Source organism: Lepisosteus platostomus, chromosome 7, assembly GCF_059453375.1.
Source record: "Lepisosteus platostomus isolate fLepPlt1 chromosome 7, fLepPlt1.hap1, whole genome shotgun sequence".
NCBI lineage: Eukaryota > Metazoa > Chordata > Actinopteri > Semionotiformes > Lepisosteidae > Lepisosteus > Lepisosteus platostomus.
Genome location: NC_142617.1, coordinates 9,344,315 through 9,360,470, shown reverse-complemented (window position 1 = coordinate 9,360,470; position 16,156 = coordinate 9,344,315). Strand labels below are relative to the sequence as shown.

General features: G+C 36.7%; 2 pseudogenes; both read left to right on the top strand.

Annotated features, from left to right (window-relative positions):
* Positions 1 to 1,681: 1,681 nt before the first annotated feature.
* On the top strand, positions 1,682 to 5,767 carry LOC148658102 (odorant receptor 131-2 pseudogene; annotated as a pseudogene).
* A 2,313-nt stretch (positions 5,768 to 8,080) lies between these two features.
* Positions 8,081 to 8,853, top strand: LOC148658101 (odorant receptor 131-2 pseudogene; annotated as a pseudogene).
* Positions 8,854 to 16,156: the final 7,303 nt, after the last annotated feature.

The following is a 16,156-nucleotide window of genomic DNA, read 5'->3' as shown; positions in this document are numbered from 1 at the left end:
ACTAAATATATGCTGTAGCAGCAACACCAGAGTTGACTATTTCAGCACTAGAAGCAGCATTACAAGCATCTGTCATGATCGTAAACCCTTCCTTGTTCAGAACTCATTCCCTGCACCTACCTCTGATTCCTGCCCCCCGTCCTATAAAAGCCAGGCGCTCACTCTGTTCTGGGCCCTGCACTGGTTCCCGTACCAGGTGAGTCCGGGACCTGGAAGCGCCTGGTCCCATCAAGGTTTTAAAGTTCCTGTTCCTGCCGGTTCCGACCCGGTTCCAGTTTTAATTCTGTTTGTCGTGGATGGACCGCCCGGTTCTGGATTTTGCCTTTTCTCGGATTCCCCATTGGACTCAGTTTTGGACTGTTTGCCTTGGCCACACCTTCCTCGAACACCAGCGCACTATGGACACGCCCCCTGTTTTCATTTCCGACTCCTGCATGCTTTTCCCCCCTCCTGCATAGGAGTCATTCCCGACTCGTGCATAGTTTTCCTCACTCTAACCCGGATTGTGTGGTCTGCATAGGGTCCGGAAAGAACGTTTTCGTGACAGCATCAACATAATAACTTACCTTATGTGCAAAAACAAATATTTGCTATGGATTTGTTGAGCACAAAATCAGGGATTTACATGGTTAAACCTAAGAGTCCAACTCCTGCTACAATTATGGCACATTTTCTTACTCTTTAAGGTATCTATATCTGAGGAATAGTAGAGTAGAGTAGTTTATTGCCATATGTACATGTACATTGGAATTCTTAATTCCAATAAACAGAATAAACGCAATAAACTGACACATTAGACAAGATTATGTTAATGTTGTGTTAGACACTTCATTGGATGCAAAACTTTTACCAGACAAAAATAAAACAAACATAAATAACAAGAGGCATTCACAAGGCCGATCCTGTACAGAACATTCCCCATTCATGCCAGTTCAAATTAAGACTATGCCATTCACGAAGAGCTATTCTGATAGGGGACAGAGTGATTGATATGAAAATTTAATTTTTTTTAACAGGAATTTTTTTTAAAAACCCAAAGACCAATGGAGACACTTTCGGTTGTCCAGGTCACACCTTCCATGTGAATTCACAATTTTTCACAATGGTTTTCACATCAAACAACTATTTTGTGAATTGTCTGTTATTAGCAAATTAGAAAACAGGCATTTTGTCCTGCATGGTAATTTACACTTGGGATAGACTTTGTATCTTGGGTTGACATGTTAGGTGGTTGTGGTTCCTAATTAATGAAAACAAACTTGCTCTCGAAGGGCTCTAATAGACATGTTAGCAATTTGAAAATATTCAAAACATCATTCTTCAGAGAATGTAGATCTGCATGTTTGATAAGTATATAAACACTATCTTCAAAGAGTCTTTGGAAAAATACTATATATTGTTTGAGGATCAGAGTGCTTATTGAATGTAATGCAATATTAAGTGGCACTAATATTCTATGCAGAAAAAAAATGAAAAAGATAAATCATGCTTAATTTCCTGATAGATTTCGTAACTATACACCTGTGAAGTGTCTTCTAATCTTTTCTCTTACTCCAGGTTGTGAAATATGATTCAAAACTCCTCTCAATATAACTTAAGCACTGAAAACATTTTTTTGACTACCAGTGTAACTGTTCAACAGCTGAAGATGGTAATTATCCAGAAGCTGGTTGCGATTTTTCTCTGTGTGAACTGTTTCATGCTCTTCACTTTTTTCAAAAAAGAGGTTTTTCGGACAACCACACGCTACATTTTGTTTGCACACACCTTACTGAATGATTCAGTTCTTTTGTTATTCACAGACCTTGTGGCACTGCAGGTATATTTAAATATCCTGATTCCTGTGGAATTTTGTATTTTACTCTGCATGATCATGGAAGTTCTCTCCCGCACAACCCGGTTCGTCATCACTGCGATGTGTCTGGAGCGCTATGTGGCTATCTGCCTGCCACTGAGACATGCGGACATTTCCACCCTGAGGACGACACTGGCTGGAATTCTCTTCATCTGGGCTCTTAGTTCCTTGTATGTCATTATTGATCTCTTCATTTTCACCGGTATAGCACCTCCAAGTTATTATGCAGAAGAGACATTCTGCCGCTATGAAATATTATTACTGACAGAATGGCACACCTATATGAGAGCCATTCTGTCAAATTTGGATTTTGTTGTAATAGGAATTATCCTGGTATTTTGTTACATTAAAATAACAATAGCAGCAAGAGCTGCTTCAGGAGATAATAAAAAATCCTCATCCAAAGCTCAAAAGACTTTGCTTCTGCACACAATGCAGTTGCTCCTCTGCCTAATAGAGATGTTGTGTCCCTTTGTAGAAATAGTTGTTCAGGAGATTGACTTTCAGATTTTTGTAAGTGTAAGATATTTCCATTTTATTGCTTTTACATTGGCTTCCAGATGTTTAAACCCTCTTGTTTATGGTTTACGGGATGAATTCTTTTTTGCCGCACTGAAATATTATGCATGTTTTAGATTAAAGAAAACTGTGTCTCCCCACTTTGTATACACATAGTGACAACTGTAAAACACTGTATCTGTGTTCTAACAAATTATGCAAGGTTGTTCAGTGAGTAAAAGATTCTGTCATCTTTAAAATTGCATTAAGCAAATTGAAGAATATAATTTTTCTATAATAAACCCAATTGATGAAATATTAGACTGTGTTATATAAAAAATACATGTGAAACTGCATTTGCAAACTAAGTGGCTTTAGTACATTTAACATAAATTACATTTTAGTGCATTTAACCATATTACTAAGCTATAAATCTATTTTAATCTAATTAATAATCTAGTTGTTCTGAATACTGTGTCAGGAATGAGGAGTGTTCACTGTCCATAATAGTTACAGAAGATCACAAAATTATGCATAATTATTTATCATTTAATACAAGTAATAAAAATAAACTTTACAATGACAAAAAACAGTATCTAAGACATCAATAAATAGATCCTCAAGGAAATTATGAACACAATAATATATTTGTACTATTTGTACTATAATAACTCTAATCTGATGGAATCTGTTGAAATCCAATTATTTAAACTTAGTACAGGGGAGTTTCTCATTCGAGGACATTAAGATATAGAAAGTGTCCTGTAGCAGTGCTACAAAATATGATACACAGTAGAATAGCTCAGTTGCTGTTTAAAGATTCATTTGAGATCAGCTCAAGTTAAGCATCCTTACTTACATCAAAGCAATTAGCTTCCACCCCTTTTTAACATTAGCACAAGATTTGTAGCCCAGCTTTAAATATTGCATAACTTCATGTATCTATATAATTTATATTTACACTGCAGTGCGTTTCTCTTTGGTAGTCGAGCATATGGTTTCCAGCAGCACAGACAGTCCATTCAGAAATACACTACACATAAACCTTTGTGTTCATGTTTATTTTTTTCCTCATCCTCCTCCTTCTCCTCTTTTTTTTCTTAACAGGTTGCTGTTGCAATAAGACAAAACAAGAAAGTTTCAATTATTGTTTAATATTAGGAGTATGACCAGGGTTAGGGAAGGGTCATACGTAAGTGACAACTGGGAAATATATAAAACACTGTGCACATAATAAGTAACAGCAGAAAAAAATGTAAAATTAGGAAACAAGCACTTTGAAGCACTAAAGACCTGTGTGGAGTATGTATTTTAGTGCAGATATCAGAAAACAGGCCAAGCAGTATGAATTAAGTTTGTTTTCATTAATTGGAAACCGTTAAGAGCTAGCATTGCAACCCAAGATACAAGGTCTAAAACAGTTTTAAACTGGTACATGAAATAACATTTCTGTTTCTTAATTTGTTAGCTACACAAACTTTGCTGTGCAAACTAGTGCTTTTAATTAAAATACTGAAAATTTAGGTGCCCCATTTATATAGTAGAAAAAAAATTATAGATGTGGCTGGTTTTGTCCTTTTTGTAGTAGCTTTTGTAGAGACACAACAACAATCTTCAGAGGGGAGTTGTAAAAGGTGCTCCTATAATCACACTGTCAGCCCACCCTAACCAGGTACAAATATGCTGTTGTAAAGAGGTAGAGATTCATTGCAGACCACATGGGCAAATAGGATGCAGAGGGAAGACTCTCTGAAAATGGTTTTGCTCCACAAAACAAAAGAAAACAAAAAATCATGCTGACACAACTGGAGACATTTTTATTTTAAACACCCAATCCACGTTGATCTTTTCCACTCAGTTCATCCCCTCTAATGAGATAATTGTCATCTTTGTTATCTCAATAAGGAGTTTCCTAATAATATTTGTATTAAAAAAATCTATGGAAATCTTTTGAAAGCATGGGTCTTGATTCTCTCTGGAAATGGTGACAACATTAGTGTTTTGTTTTAAACAGTTTATTAATTTTGTTCTAAGACCAGCTTAAAAACGTGCTCTTCCTATAGCTTAATACATCTCCCCAGCCTCAGCCTTTGTCATTGCTCTCTTAATTTGCTCAAGAAAATGACATAATATGACAGGTGGCAAATTCATCATTAAAAAACATGTGACCTCATCCTGGTGAGGTTTCAGCAAGCCTGGGCCTGTCCCAGAGCACGAAATGCCAGTCACAGAACTGGGCTTCCCCGGGATGAGAATCCAGTAATGTGCCAGTACATTGTGTCCATTTTCCCTTATTAACACAAGACAGATCATGGCACCTCTGCGTGTGTGATGAGCCTGCACAGACAGGTGGCAGAGGTGCTTTAATCAGCCCCAGTGGATCTCATCTGGGGAAGCCTTAAGGGATTGGGAACACTGGAAACAGCAGGAGAATGATAACACTGTGTACAGACAATGGCAAGTGTCACTTTTTGTTACAAGGAGGGATATGTAATTTGAACAATTAATAGGTTTGTTCCATGCTGAAAAGAGAAGAAAGAAAACACAACGTTTCGACCGTGGAGCCTTCTTCAGGTATGAGTAAGACAGGGCAGTAAGCGAAGGTAATGTAGCACAAAAGAACAAAAGCCGGGAGAGAGGAGGAGCGGGAGGTAGGAGCAGGGGAGATGGGATATGTAATTTACTGAATATCGAGTGTGGAGATGTTGTGTGTCTTCAGTGTCTTTGGCAACATGTTCAATATTAATATAGAACATTAAAGCAGCTCAGAATGCTGTGTGTATAACTCAGAAATGTAGTAAATCTTTTGATTCATGATTTTGAGCTCTTATTTCAGTTGTCTTAAAGCTCGAACAACAACAAGACCAAAATCAACAAGATTTGGGGATACATGGGGTACAATGGCCAGCAGCCATGTCACCCTGCAACTCACAACTCACTGCAAGTGTGAGTCTGGTCAGTACGCGGATGGTAGACCTCCTGGGAAAGATAAGGTTGCTGCTGGAAGAGATGAGTGGAGCCAGTATGGGGCTGCTCACCCTGCAGTCAGTGTGGGTCTGTTTGGGCCATAAAGCCCCAGTATACTGATGGGGACACTGTACTGTAAAAAGGTAAACAACAGTTCAATTAAGCAGAGGATCAACTACATTGTATAGAAGCAAACTCTGTTTTATGGCATTTGGAGTCATTCTCTTTTACACATATGCAGGAATAATGTTGGAGGCCAGGTCAGTCTCCTCTGACAGAGCTTCAGCAACAAAGGCCAGGCATACAGTGCTGCTACACGCAGTTCAGCTGAGTCTGTGCCTCAAGTCCTTCCTGTACGGTGTGATAGAGGCCTTGTTAGCAAGGATGACTGTGTCTGTCTTCATTCACCTGCGGTACCTCAACTTTGTTGTTCTTCTCATCCTGTGATGATGTTTAATCCCACTTATACTGTATACAGTCTGAGAGACAAGAGCTTCTGCCAACTATTTAAATATTATTTTTATGCTGCCTAAAAATGTAAGACCCACATCAAACAGAATATAATACAGGCCTGTCAGTTAATTTAGCCTTCTGATATATGATCTTAGAAGAGAATTACACCACTTGAGGCAGTCACCCATCTGAAATCAGGTCATTTGAACTATATGTTAAAAGTAGAGTTCCTCTGGTAAGTAAAGCTGATTTTAACAAATGTTGATGTATCTTTTAAATAACGTTTTCCGACAGGAATATTTTAGGCCTTCCTGCTGTGCTGATAAAAGTTTAACACAGATTTCCAGGGTACCTGTGAAGATTTCTAAGGATTCTGCTGTACCTGTGCTATGTATTTAGACTGATTGCAGAACAGCAACTTGACAATGACATCCATATTCAAACTCTGTGCGTCTGTGTAAGGCTCCTCATTTACTGTTATCCTCATGTTCTTCACATTTTCAGGTAGGCCTATTTCATCATAAGCAAAACACGGAGCTCGCTATTAATAATAAATGAAGTCTTCACTCCCTTTTCCTATAAATTAAGCACCTGAGAGTTTCAGTACTGACTCCATTTTAAGGTTAAAGAAGTTCAACAATGTTTTGCTCACAGATAAAGAAAAGTTCATTCTAACTTTTTTTTGGATGACACTCTTGTGGCTGAGTTCAGCCAAGGAAGAAACAGGTACTACAGTGTGTGAGATAGCCTCTTCCTGGCTTTCTGCTTTTTCATTTATGACATCAAAGGTATCCTACCTAAATGATTATTAATTAACATTGACTCATGTCCAGTATCTGACCTCTGGCCCTGTGAGGATGAATATCTTTACAGACTAATCCTTGTCATTTAAACACTTCATTACATAGAAATCCATTGGCTTTATTGGTGGATCATGTGATGGGTAGGCTTCATTTTTTAAAATCTAGGTTGTAAATCTTGCATAACTAAATATATGCTGTAGCTGCAACACCAGAGTTGACTATTTCAGCACTAGAAGCACCTTTACAAGCATCAACATAATAACTAACCCTATGTGCACAAAAAACATTTGCTATGGATTTGTTAAGCACAAAATCAGGGATTTACATGGTTTAGGGAATAGCAGAGAAGAGTAGAGTAGAGTAGTTTATTGCCATATGTACATGTACATTGGAATTCTTAATTCCAATAAACGGAATAATCGGAATAAACTGACACATTAGACAAGATTATGTTAATGTTGTGTTAGACACTTCATTGGATGCAAAACTTTTACCAGACAAAAATAAAACAAACATAAATAACAAGAGGCTTTCACAAGGCCGATCCTGTACAGAACATTCCCCATTCATGCCAGTTCAAATTTAGACTATGCCATTCACAAAGAGCTATTCTGAGTACTGAGGGACAGAGTGATTGATATGAAAATGTAATTTTTTTAATAGGAATTAAAAAAAAACCCCAAAGGCCAATGGAGACACTTTCGGTTGTCCAGGTCACACCTTAGAATCTTTGGTTTAACAGGGGCAAACAATTCTCAAATTAAACTGGAAGCACACAAGCGCATTACCACATCCCAAATTGATCTCCTGTGCTTAATTTGCTGCTGACAGATTCCATGTGAATTCACAGTTTTTCACAATGGTTTTCACGTCAAACAACTGTTTTGTGAATTGTCTGTTATTAGCAAATTAGAAAACAGGCATTTTGTCCTGCATGGTAATTTACACTTGGGATAGACTTTGTATCTTGGGTTGACATGTTAGGTGGTTGTGGTTCCTAATTAATGAAAACAAACTTGCTCTCGAAGGGCTCTAGTAGAATTGTTAGCAATTTGAAAATATTCAAAACATCATTCTTCAGAGAATGTAGATCTGCATGTTTGATAAGTATATAAACACTATCTTCAAAGAGTCTTTGGAAAAATAACAGATATTGTATGAGGATCAGAGTGCTTAATTAATGTAATGCAATATTAAGTGGCACTAATATTCTCTGCAGAAAAAGATAAATCATGCTTAATTTCCTGATAGATTTCGTAACTATACACCTGTGAAGTGTCTTCTAATCTTTTCTCTTACTCCAGGTTATGAAATATGATTCAAAACTCCTCTCAATATAATTTAAGCACTGAAAACATTTTTTTGACTACCAGTGTAACTGTTCAACAGCTGAAGACGGTAATTATCCAGTTGCTGGTTGTGATTTTTCTCTGTGTGAACTGTTTCATGCTCTTCATTTTTTTCAAAAAAGAGGTTTTTCGGACAACCACACGCTACATTCTGTTTGCACAAACCTTACTGAATGATTCAGTTCTTTTGTTATTGACAGACCTTGTGGCACTGCAGGTATATTTAAATATCCTGGTTCCTGTGGAATTTTGTATTTTACTCTGCATGATTATGGAAATTCTCTCCCGCACAACCCCGTTCATCATCACTGCGATGTGTCTGGAGCGCTATGTGGCCATCTGCCTGCCACTGAGACATGCGGACATTTCCACCCTGAGGACGACACTGGCTGGAATTCTCTTCATCTGGGCTCTTAGTTCCTTGTATGTCATTATTGATCTCTTCATTTTCACCGCTATAGCACCTCCAAGTTATTATGCAGAAGAGACATTCTGCCGCTATGAAATATTATTACTGACAGAATGGCACACCTATATGAGAGCCATTCTGTCAAATTTGGAATTTGTTGTAATAGGAATTATCGTGGTATTTTGCTACATTAAAATAATGTCAGCAGCAAAAGCTGCTTCAGGAGATAATAAAAAATCCTCATCCAAAGCTCAAAAGACTTTGCTTCTGCACACAATGCAGTTGCTCCTCTGCGTAATTGAGATGTTGTGTCCCTTTTTAGAAATAGTTGTTCTGGAGATTGACTTTCAGATTTTTGTAAATGTAAGATATTTCCATTTTATTGCTTTTACATTGGCTTCCAGATGTTTAAACCCTCTTGTTTATGGTTTACGGGATGAATTCTTTTTTGCCGCACTGAAATATTATGCATGTTTTAGATTAAAGAAAACTGTGTCTCCCCACTTTGTGTACACATAGTGACAACTGTAAAACACTGTATCTGTGTTCTGACAAATTATGCAAGGTTGTTCAGTGAGTAAAAGATTCTGTCATCTTTAAAATTGCATTAAGCAAATTGAAGAATATAATTTTTCTATAATAAACCCAATTGATGAACTATTAGACTGTGTTATTAAAAAATACATGTAAAACTGCATTTGCAAACTAAGTGGCTTTAATACATTTAACATAAATTACATTTTAGTAAATTTAACCATATTACTAAACTATAAATCTATTTTTCTAATTAATAATCTAGTTGTTCTGAATACTGTGTCAGGAGTGAGGAGTGTTCACTGTCCATAATAGTTACAGAAGCTCGCAAAATTATGCATAATTATTTATCATTTAATAAAAGTAATAAAAATCAACTTTACATTGACAAAAATCAGTATCTAAAACATCAATAAATAGATCCTCAAGGAAATTAAGTATAAGTTAAGCATCCTTACTTACATCAAAGCAATTAGCTTCCACCCCTTTTTTAACATTATGCACATCAAGATTTGTAGCCCAGTTTTCATGTATCTATATAATTTATATTTACACTTAAGTGCATTTCTCTTTGGTAGTCAAGCCTATGGTTTCCAGCAGCACAGACAATCCATTCAGAAATATACTACACATAAACTTTTGTGTTCATGTTGATTTTTTTCCTCATCCTCCTCCTTCTCCTCTTTTTTTTCTTAACAGATTGCTGTTGCAATAAGACAAAACAAGAATGTTTCAATTATTGTTCAATATTAGGAGCATGACCAGGGTTAGGGAAGGGTCATACGTAAGTGACAACTGGGAAATATATAAAACACTGTGCACATAATAAGTAACAGCAGAAAAAAATGTAAAATTAGGAAACAAGCACTTTGCAGCACTAAAGTGTCACATTTACCTAAGAGCTAAGTAAAAATTCTTGTCTAGAAAGTCACTCATCTCAAAAATACATTCAGCTATTTATTAAATGTTACGTAGAACTTTATTTTTGGACGCATGAGTTTTAAGTAAAAAATTAGGTTATCATTCATTGTCCATATTTTCTTCTAGCTGTGTAGGTGAAGTCAAGGCTGTAGATTTAAAGATGTAGTTCCACAATTATTCATAGGTTCAAAGGCTGCTGCTGCAATAAGACAGAACAAGAATGTTTCAATAACTGTTTATCATTAGGGCAGGATTACTGTAAGGAAACACTAATACTTATGTGACAGTATGGATGTAAAATAGTGTGCATCTATTGTATATAGTAATTGTAGAAATAAATCTGTAAAATTAAGAAACAACAATCTTCAGCAATACACTAAAATTGATCGTTATGTAGACGTTTCACACACAAGAATGTTCTGTGTTTCAGGGCAGACATTCAGTGTTTTTCTGTTGAATCTCTCAGAATGGGCTTTTTGAGCTGGAGTGATTGACAGACACCTGCAGGAAGGCAGTGTGGGGATAAAAACAGGGCCGAGTTTCTGTGCTTGAGGAATCTGGGAAGTTGTAGCATTGCGTTTGGTGTCAGTGCTTTTCACCTGCAGTATTAATATTATTACTGTCGCAATAAACAACAAAAATTATGCTTTAAGATCAGAAATGTGTTCTCATATGTCATTTTTAAAAAAAAACTGAAATTTGAGACTTTTCCTTTTATTAAACATATATTAAATGGTTCTTTACAAAAGCAACATATTGTAATGCGACGAGGGCTCAGGCGCACGCCCTTGCCGCATTAGGTCGGCCCCTCGAAGCCGGGACTCCCGCGTCACTCAGCAGGGACCCAGCCCGGTGAGCCAAGGAGAGATCTCTCTACAGCCCAGTAGCTGTAGTCTTGCTATCACAGGGAAGGGCGGTGACGTCACCTGCTCTGGTACACCGGCTCTTACACAGTGCCTGTCAGCCATAAGCGTTACACTCTCCCCTGCTTATATCGCTGTCCCCAACGAAGGGCTATCCCATCCCACACCTAACACCAATGTAACACGACGGGGGCTCAGGCAGGCGCCCTTGCCACATTAGGTCGGCCCCACGCCGTCGGGGGCTTGAACCCAGGACTCCCACGTCACTCAGCATGGACCCAGCCCTGTGAGCCAAAGAGAGATCTCTCTACAGCCCAGTAGCTGTAGTCTTGCTATCACAGGGAAGGGCGGTGACGTCACCTGCTCTGGAACGCTGGCTCTTACACAGTACCTGTCGGCCATAAGCGTTACAGTATTATTATGTATGAATAATATGTTATTTTGTATCATTGGTATTATTATTACTTTTTACCCCCTCCTGAAAAGCCAGCATACATATGGTACAGATTGCTGACACAAAAATCTAAGTGCAGCATGGTGAGTTAAAAGACAGGTGATCCGACAGTATACTTGCTTAATTAATGCTGCTCTTAATTTTAGGAGAAGGAGGTGATAAGAGCAGCTGACACACTGCTGTGTCTCTAGGAGCACAGAGGAGGAGAAAGGCCTGTGGGCCAAGACTGGAGATAGTGTTCACACTTCTCAGCAGACTGCAGATAACCGAGATTTGGTTTTTGCAGCTGTAATCGCAGCAAAAGGTGGCTCTACAAAGTATTAACGCAAGGGGGCCGAATAATTTTGCACGCCCCACTTTTCATTTTTTTATTAGTTAAAAAAGTTTCAAAAATCCAATAGATTTCGTTCCACTTCACAATTGTGTCCCACTTGTTGGTGATTCTTCACATAAAATAAAAAATTTATATCTTTATGTTTGAAGCCTGAAATGTGGCAAAAGGTTGAAAAGTTCAAGGGGGCCGAATACTTTCGCAAGGCACTGTATATTCATGTTTTCCATATAAGTACCAACGTAAAGTTGATTTCTTTATTACTTTGATTAAATGAGAAATATACATACAGTGCATGTATTTTTTCTGTAATTATTATGCACAGCGAACCGTTCTCCTTCAGGAGATGATATTCAGGGCAAATATTTTATCCACCTGGGAAATAATGTTACCATTTGACTTGCTGAAGTAATAATAATAATAATAATAATAATAATAATAATAATAATAATAATAATAATTGCTTACACTTTATTAAACATAATAATTATGCACAGTGAGCCGTTCATGGAACTTGGAACTGAATATCATTTTCAGGAGATGGTATTTAGGGCAAATATTTTATCCACCTGGGAAATATGTTAACATTTGACCTGCATAAGTGATATTGTTAAATGTACCAGATCCACTTAGCTCCTAAGTGAAGTTTTACATGTATTTTTATTTAATTTCTAGATTTTTTAATTCATTGGGGTTGTTCGAAAACCTTCTATTCCACAATCAATATGCAAAATTCAATTTTAAAGATGACCGAATGTATTACTCACTGAACATAGTGTAACAAATCCGCCCCTGCACATAATAATAATAATAATAATAATAATAATAATAATAATAATAATAATAATAATAATAATAATAATAATAATGACACTTATATAGCGCTTTTCTGGACAATGGGAAAGTTGGCCAGGACACCGGGGTTACACCCCTACTCTTTTAGAAAAAAACGCCCTGGGATTTTTAATGACCACAGAGAGTCAGGACCCCGGTTTAACATCTCATCCAAAGGACGGTGCCTGTTTACAGTTTAGTGTCCCCGTCCTATGTATAGTTAAGTGGATGTTGGACATTATATCAGGGATGTTGGCTGAGGAAGCTCAGCTGGCAATACCCCTGTTGAGCGACACCAGAGACTTGGGTTCGAGCCCATGAGGTGAGGGATGAACTGGGGAGGGAGCAGTGGGGCACAAGCCCAAGAACCAGAATTAGCTAAAATTTTATTCAATAGAGACTTTTACAAGGTCCAGACACATCACAGTGATGACAAACCGGGTTGTGCGGGAGACAATTTCCATAATCATGCAGATTAAAATACAAAATTCCACAGGAAGCAGGATATTTAAATATATCTGCAGTGCCACAAGGTCTGTCAATAACAAAAGAACTGAATTACCGAGCAACGAGTGTGCAAACAAAATGAAACGAGTCGTTGTTTGAAAACAATGTTTCTAGAAAAAGTAAAGAGCGTGAAATAGTTTATACAGAGAAAAACTCCAGTTAGCACCTGGATAACCATTATCTTCAGCTGGAGAACACCTTTGCTGTGTGTAAAAAAAAAATGCCTTCAGTGCTTACATTAGTTTCTGAGGAATTTTGAATCATATTTTACAGAGTAAATGGAAGAGAAAAGTTTAGAATAAACCTCATAATGTTAAGAAATATATCTGAAAAGAAATCAAGCATAAATTTAATCTTGTTTTCTTTCATCTTTCTTTTTCTTAAATTTATATTAAATATAATGAGATTATTTAATTGATATTGTGGTGCATAATAATGATATAATATAATAATTGCAATAATAATGAGTGTCTAATATGAAAAAGTACTTTGATATGCAGACTACCTTTCTTGCGCTTGATATTAAAGATCTAATAGAGTAAATCCAGAAAAAGCAGATTTAAAGAGTGCATACAATATTGCCTGTTTTCAGAATTAATTTTTTCTTTGCTTTGTGTAACAATAAATGTGTATCATTATATATTGTATTACATTACATAAACAGATCCTAAACCTGAAACAATATAAGTTATTTCCAAAAAATATTTGTAATTGTTTTTGTAAGCCATATTTATCTTACTTGCAGATCTAAATTCTCTGAAACATTATGTTTCGGATATTTTCCAAGTGCTGACAAATTTAATAGAGCCCTCTGAAAGCAAGTTTGTTTGCATTAATTGGTTAACCACCAACATCTAACTTGTCAACCCAGGATACAATGTTTAACCCAATTTTAAATTACTTCATAAAACAAAATCCCTGTTTTCAACTTTAGTATTTACACAACATGCACAAACTAGTTCTTTCACCTGAAAACCCTTGCATAGTTCACAAGAAATCTATTACCCACAACTGACGACGCAATATCCAAACAGATGTAACACCTATCTTTCTAAAACATTAGTTTGTATTAAGAAAACAGCTTGTGGAGAAGACTAATATTTCATTAGACGGGATGCATTTAGTGCACCAACAAAAAATCAAGGTCAATACTGTGTGCAGTAAAAATCAAGGTCAAATCTGTTGTTTTGGCTCTGTAGATCAAGAACTGAAGTGCTCAGTATTTAAATTCAATATTTAACAGATGGGAGGACATGTTCAACACACAATGACAAGCTGATGTGAAGATTGCAATCCCTTCCGTCTGTTCTGTAACAGTGGGAGTCATTCTCCTTTACACGTATGTGGCAATAATGTTGGAGGCCAGGTCAGTCTCCTCTGACAGAGCTTCAGCAACAAAGGCCAGGAATACAGTGCTGCTGCACGCAGTTCAGCTGAGTCTGTGCCTCAAGTCCTTCCTGTATGGTGTGATAGAGGCCTTGTTAGCAAGGATGACTGTGTCTGTCTTCATTCACCTGCGGTACCTCAACTTTGTTGTTCTTCTCATCCTGTGATGATGTTTAATCCCACTTATATACAGTCTGAGAGACAAGAGCTTCTGCCAAGTATTTAAATATTATTTTTATGCTGCCTAAAAAAGTAAGACCCACATCAAACAGAATATAATAAAGGCCTGTCAGTTAATTTAGCCTTCTGATATATGATCTTAGAAGAGAATTACACCACTTTAGGCAGTCACCCATCTGAAATCAGGTCATTTGAACTATATTTTAAAAGCAGAGTTCCTCTGGTAAGTAAAGCTGATTTTAATAAATGTTGATGTATCTTTTAAATAACTTTTTCCAACAGGAATATTTTAGGCCTTCATGCTGTGCTTATAAAGATTTAACACACATTTTCAGGATAACTGTGAATATTTCTAAGGATTCTGCTGTACCTGTGCTATGTATTTAGACTGATTGCAGAACAACAACTTGACAATGACATCCATATTCAAAATCTGTGCGTCTTTGTAAGGCTCCTCATTCAGTGTTATCCTCATGTTCTTTACATTTTCAGGTAGGGGGCCTATTTCATCATAAGCAAAACATCTTAATTAAACACAGAGCTCGATATTAATAATAAATGAAGTCTTCACTCCCTTTTCCTGTAAATTAAGCACCTGAGAGTTTCAGTACTGACTCCATTCTAAGGTTAAAGAAGTTCAACAATGTTTTGCTCACAGATAAAGAAAAGTTCATTCTAACTTTTTTTTTGGATGACACTCTTGTGGCTGAGTTCAGCCAAGGAAGAAACAGGTACTACAGTGTGTGAGATAGCCTCTTCCTGGCTTTCTGCTTTTTCATGTATGACATTAAAGGCATCCTACCTAAATGATTATTAATTAACATGGACTCATGTCCAGTATCTGACCTCTGGCCCTGTGAGGATGAATATCTTTACAGACTAATCCTTGTCATTTAAACACTTCATTACATAGAAATCCATTGGCTTTATTGGTGGATCATGTGATGGTTAGGCTTCATTTTTTAAAATCTAGGTTGTAAATCTTGCATAACTAAATATATGCTGTAGCTGCAACACCAGAGTTGACTATTTCAGCACTAGAAGCACCTTTACAAGCATCAACATAATAATTAACCCTATGTGCACAAAAAACATTTGCTATGGATTTGTTAAGCACAAAATCAGGGATTTACATGGTTAAACCTCAGTGTCCAACTCCTGCTACAATTCTGGCACATTTTCTTACTCTTAAAGGAATCTATATCTGAGGAATAGCAGAGAAGAGTAGAGTAGAGTAGTTTATTGCCATATGTACATGTACATTGGAATTCTTAATTCCAATAAACGGAATAAGCGCAATAAACTGACACATTAGACAAGATTATGTTAATGTTGTGTTAGACACTTCATTGGATGCAAAACTTTTACCAGACAAAAATAAAACAAACATAAATAACAAGAGGCTTTCACAAGGCCGATCCTGTACAGAACATTCCCCATTCATGCCAGTTCAAATTTAGACTATACCATTCATGAAGAGCTATTCTGAGTACTGAGGGACAGAGCGATTGATATGAAAATGTAATTTTTATTTTTACAGGAATTAAAAAAAAAAAAACAAAGACCAATGGAGACACTTTTGGTTGTCCAGGTCACACCTTAGAATCTTTGGTTTAACAGGGGCAAACAATTCTCAAATTTAACTGGAAGCACATTGCACATAGCACATCCCAAATTGATCCCCTGTGCTTAATTTGTTGGTGACAGATTCCATGTTAATTCACATTTCTTTCAAAGCTTTTCACATTCAAAACTATTAGCAAATTAGAAAACAGGCATTTTGTCCTACATAGTAATTTACACTTCGGATAC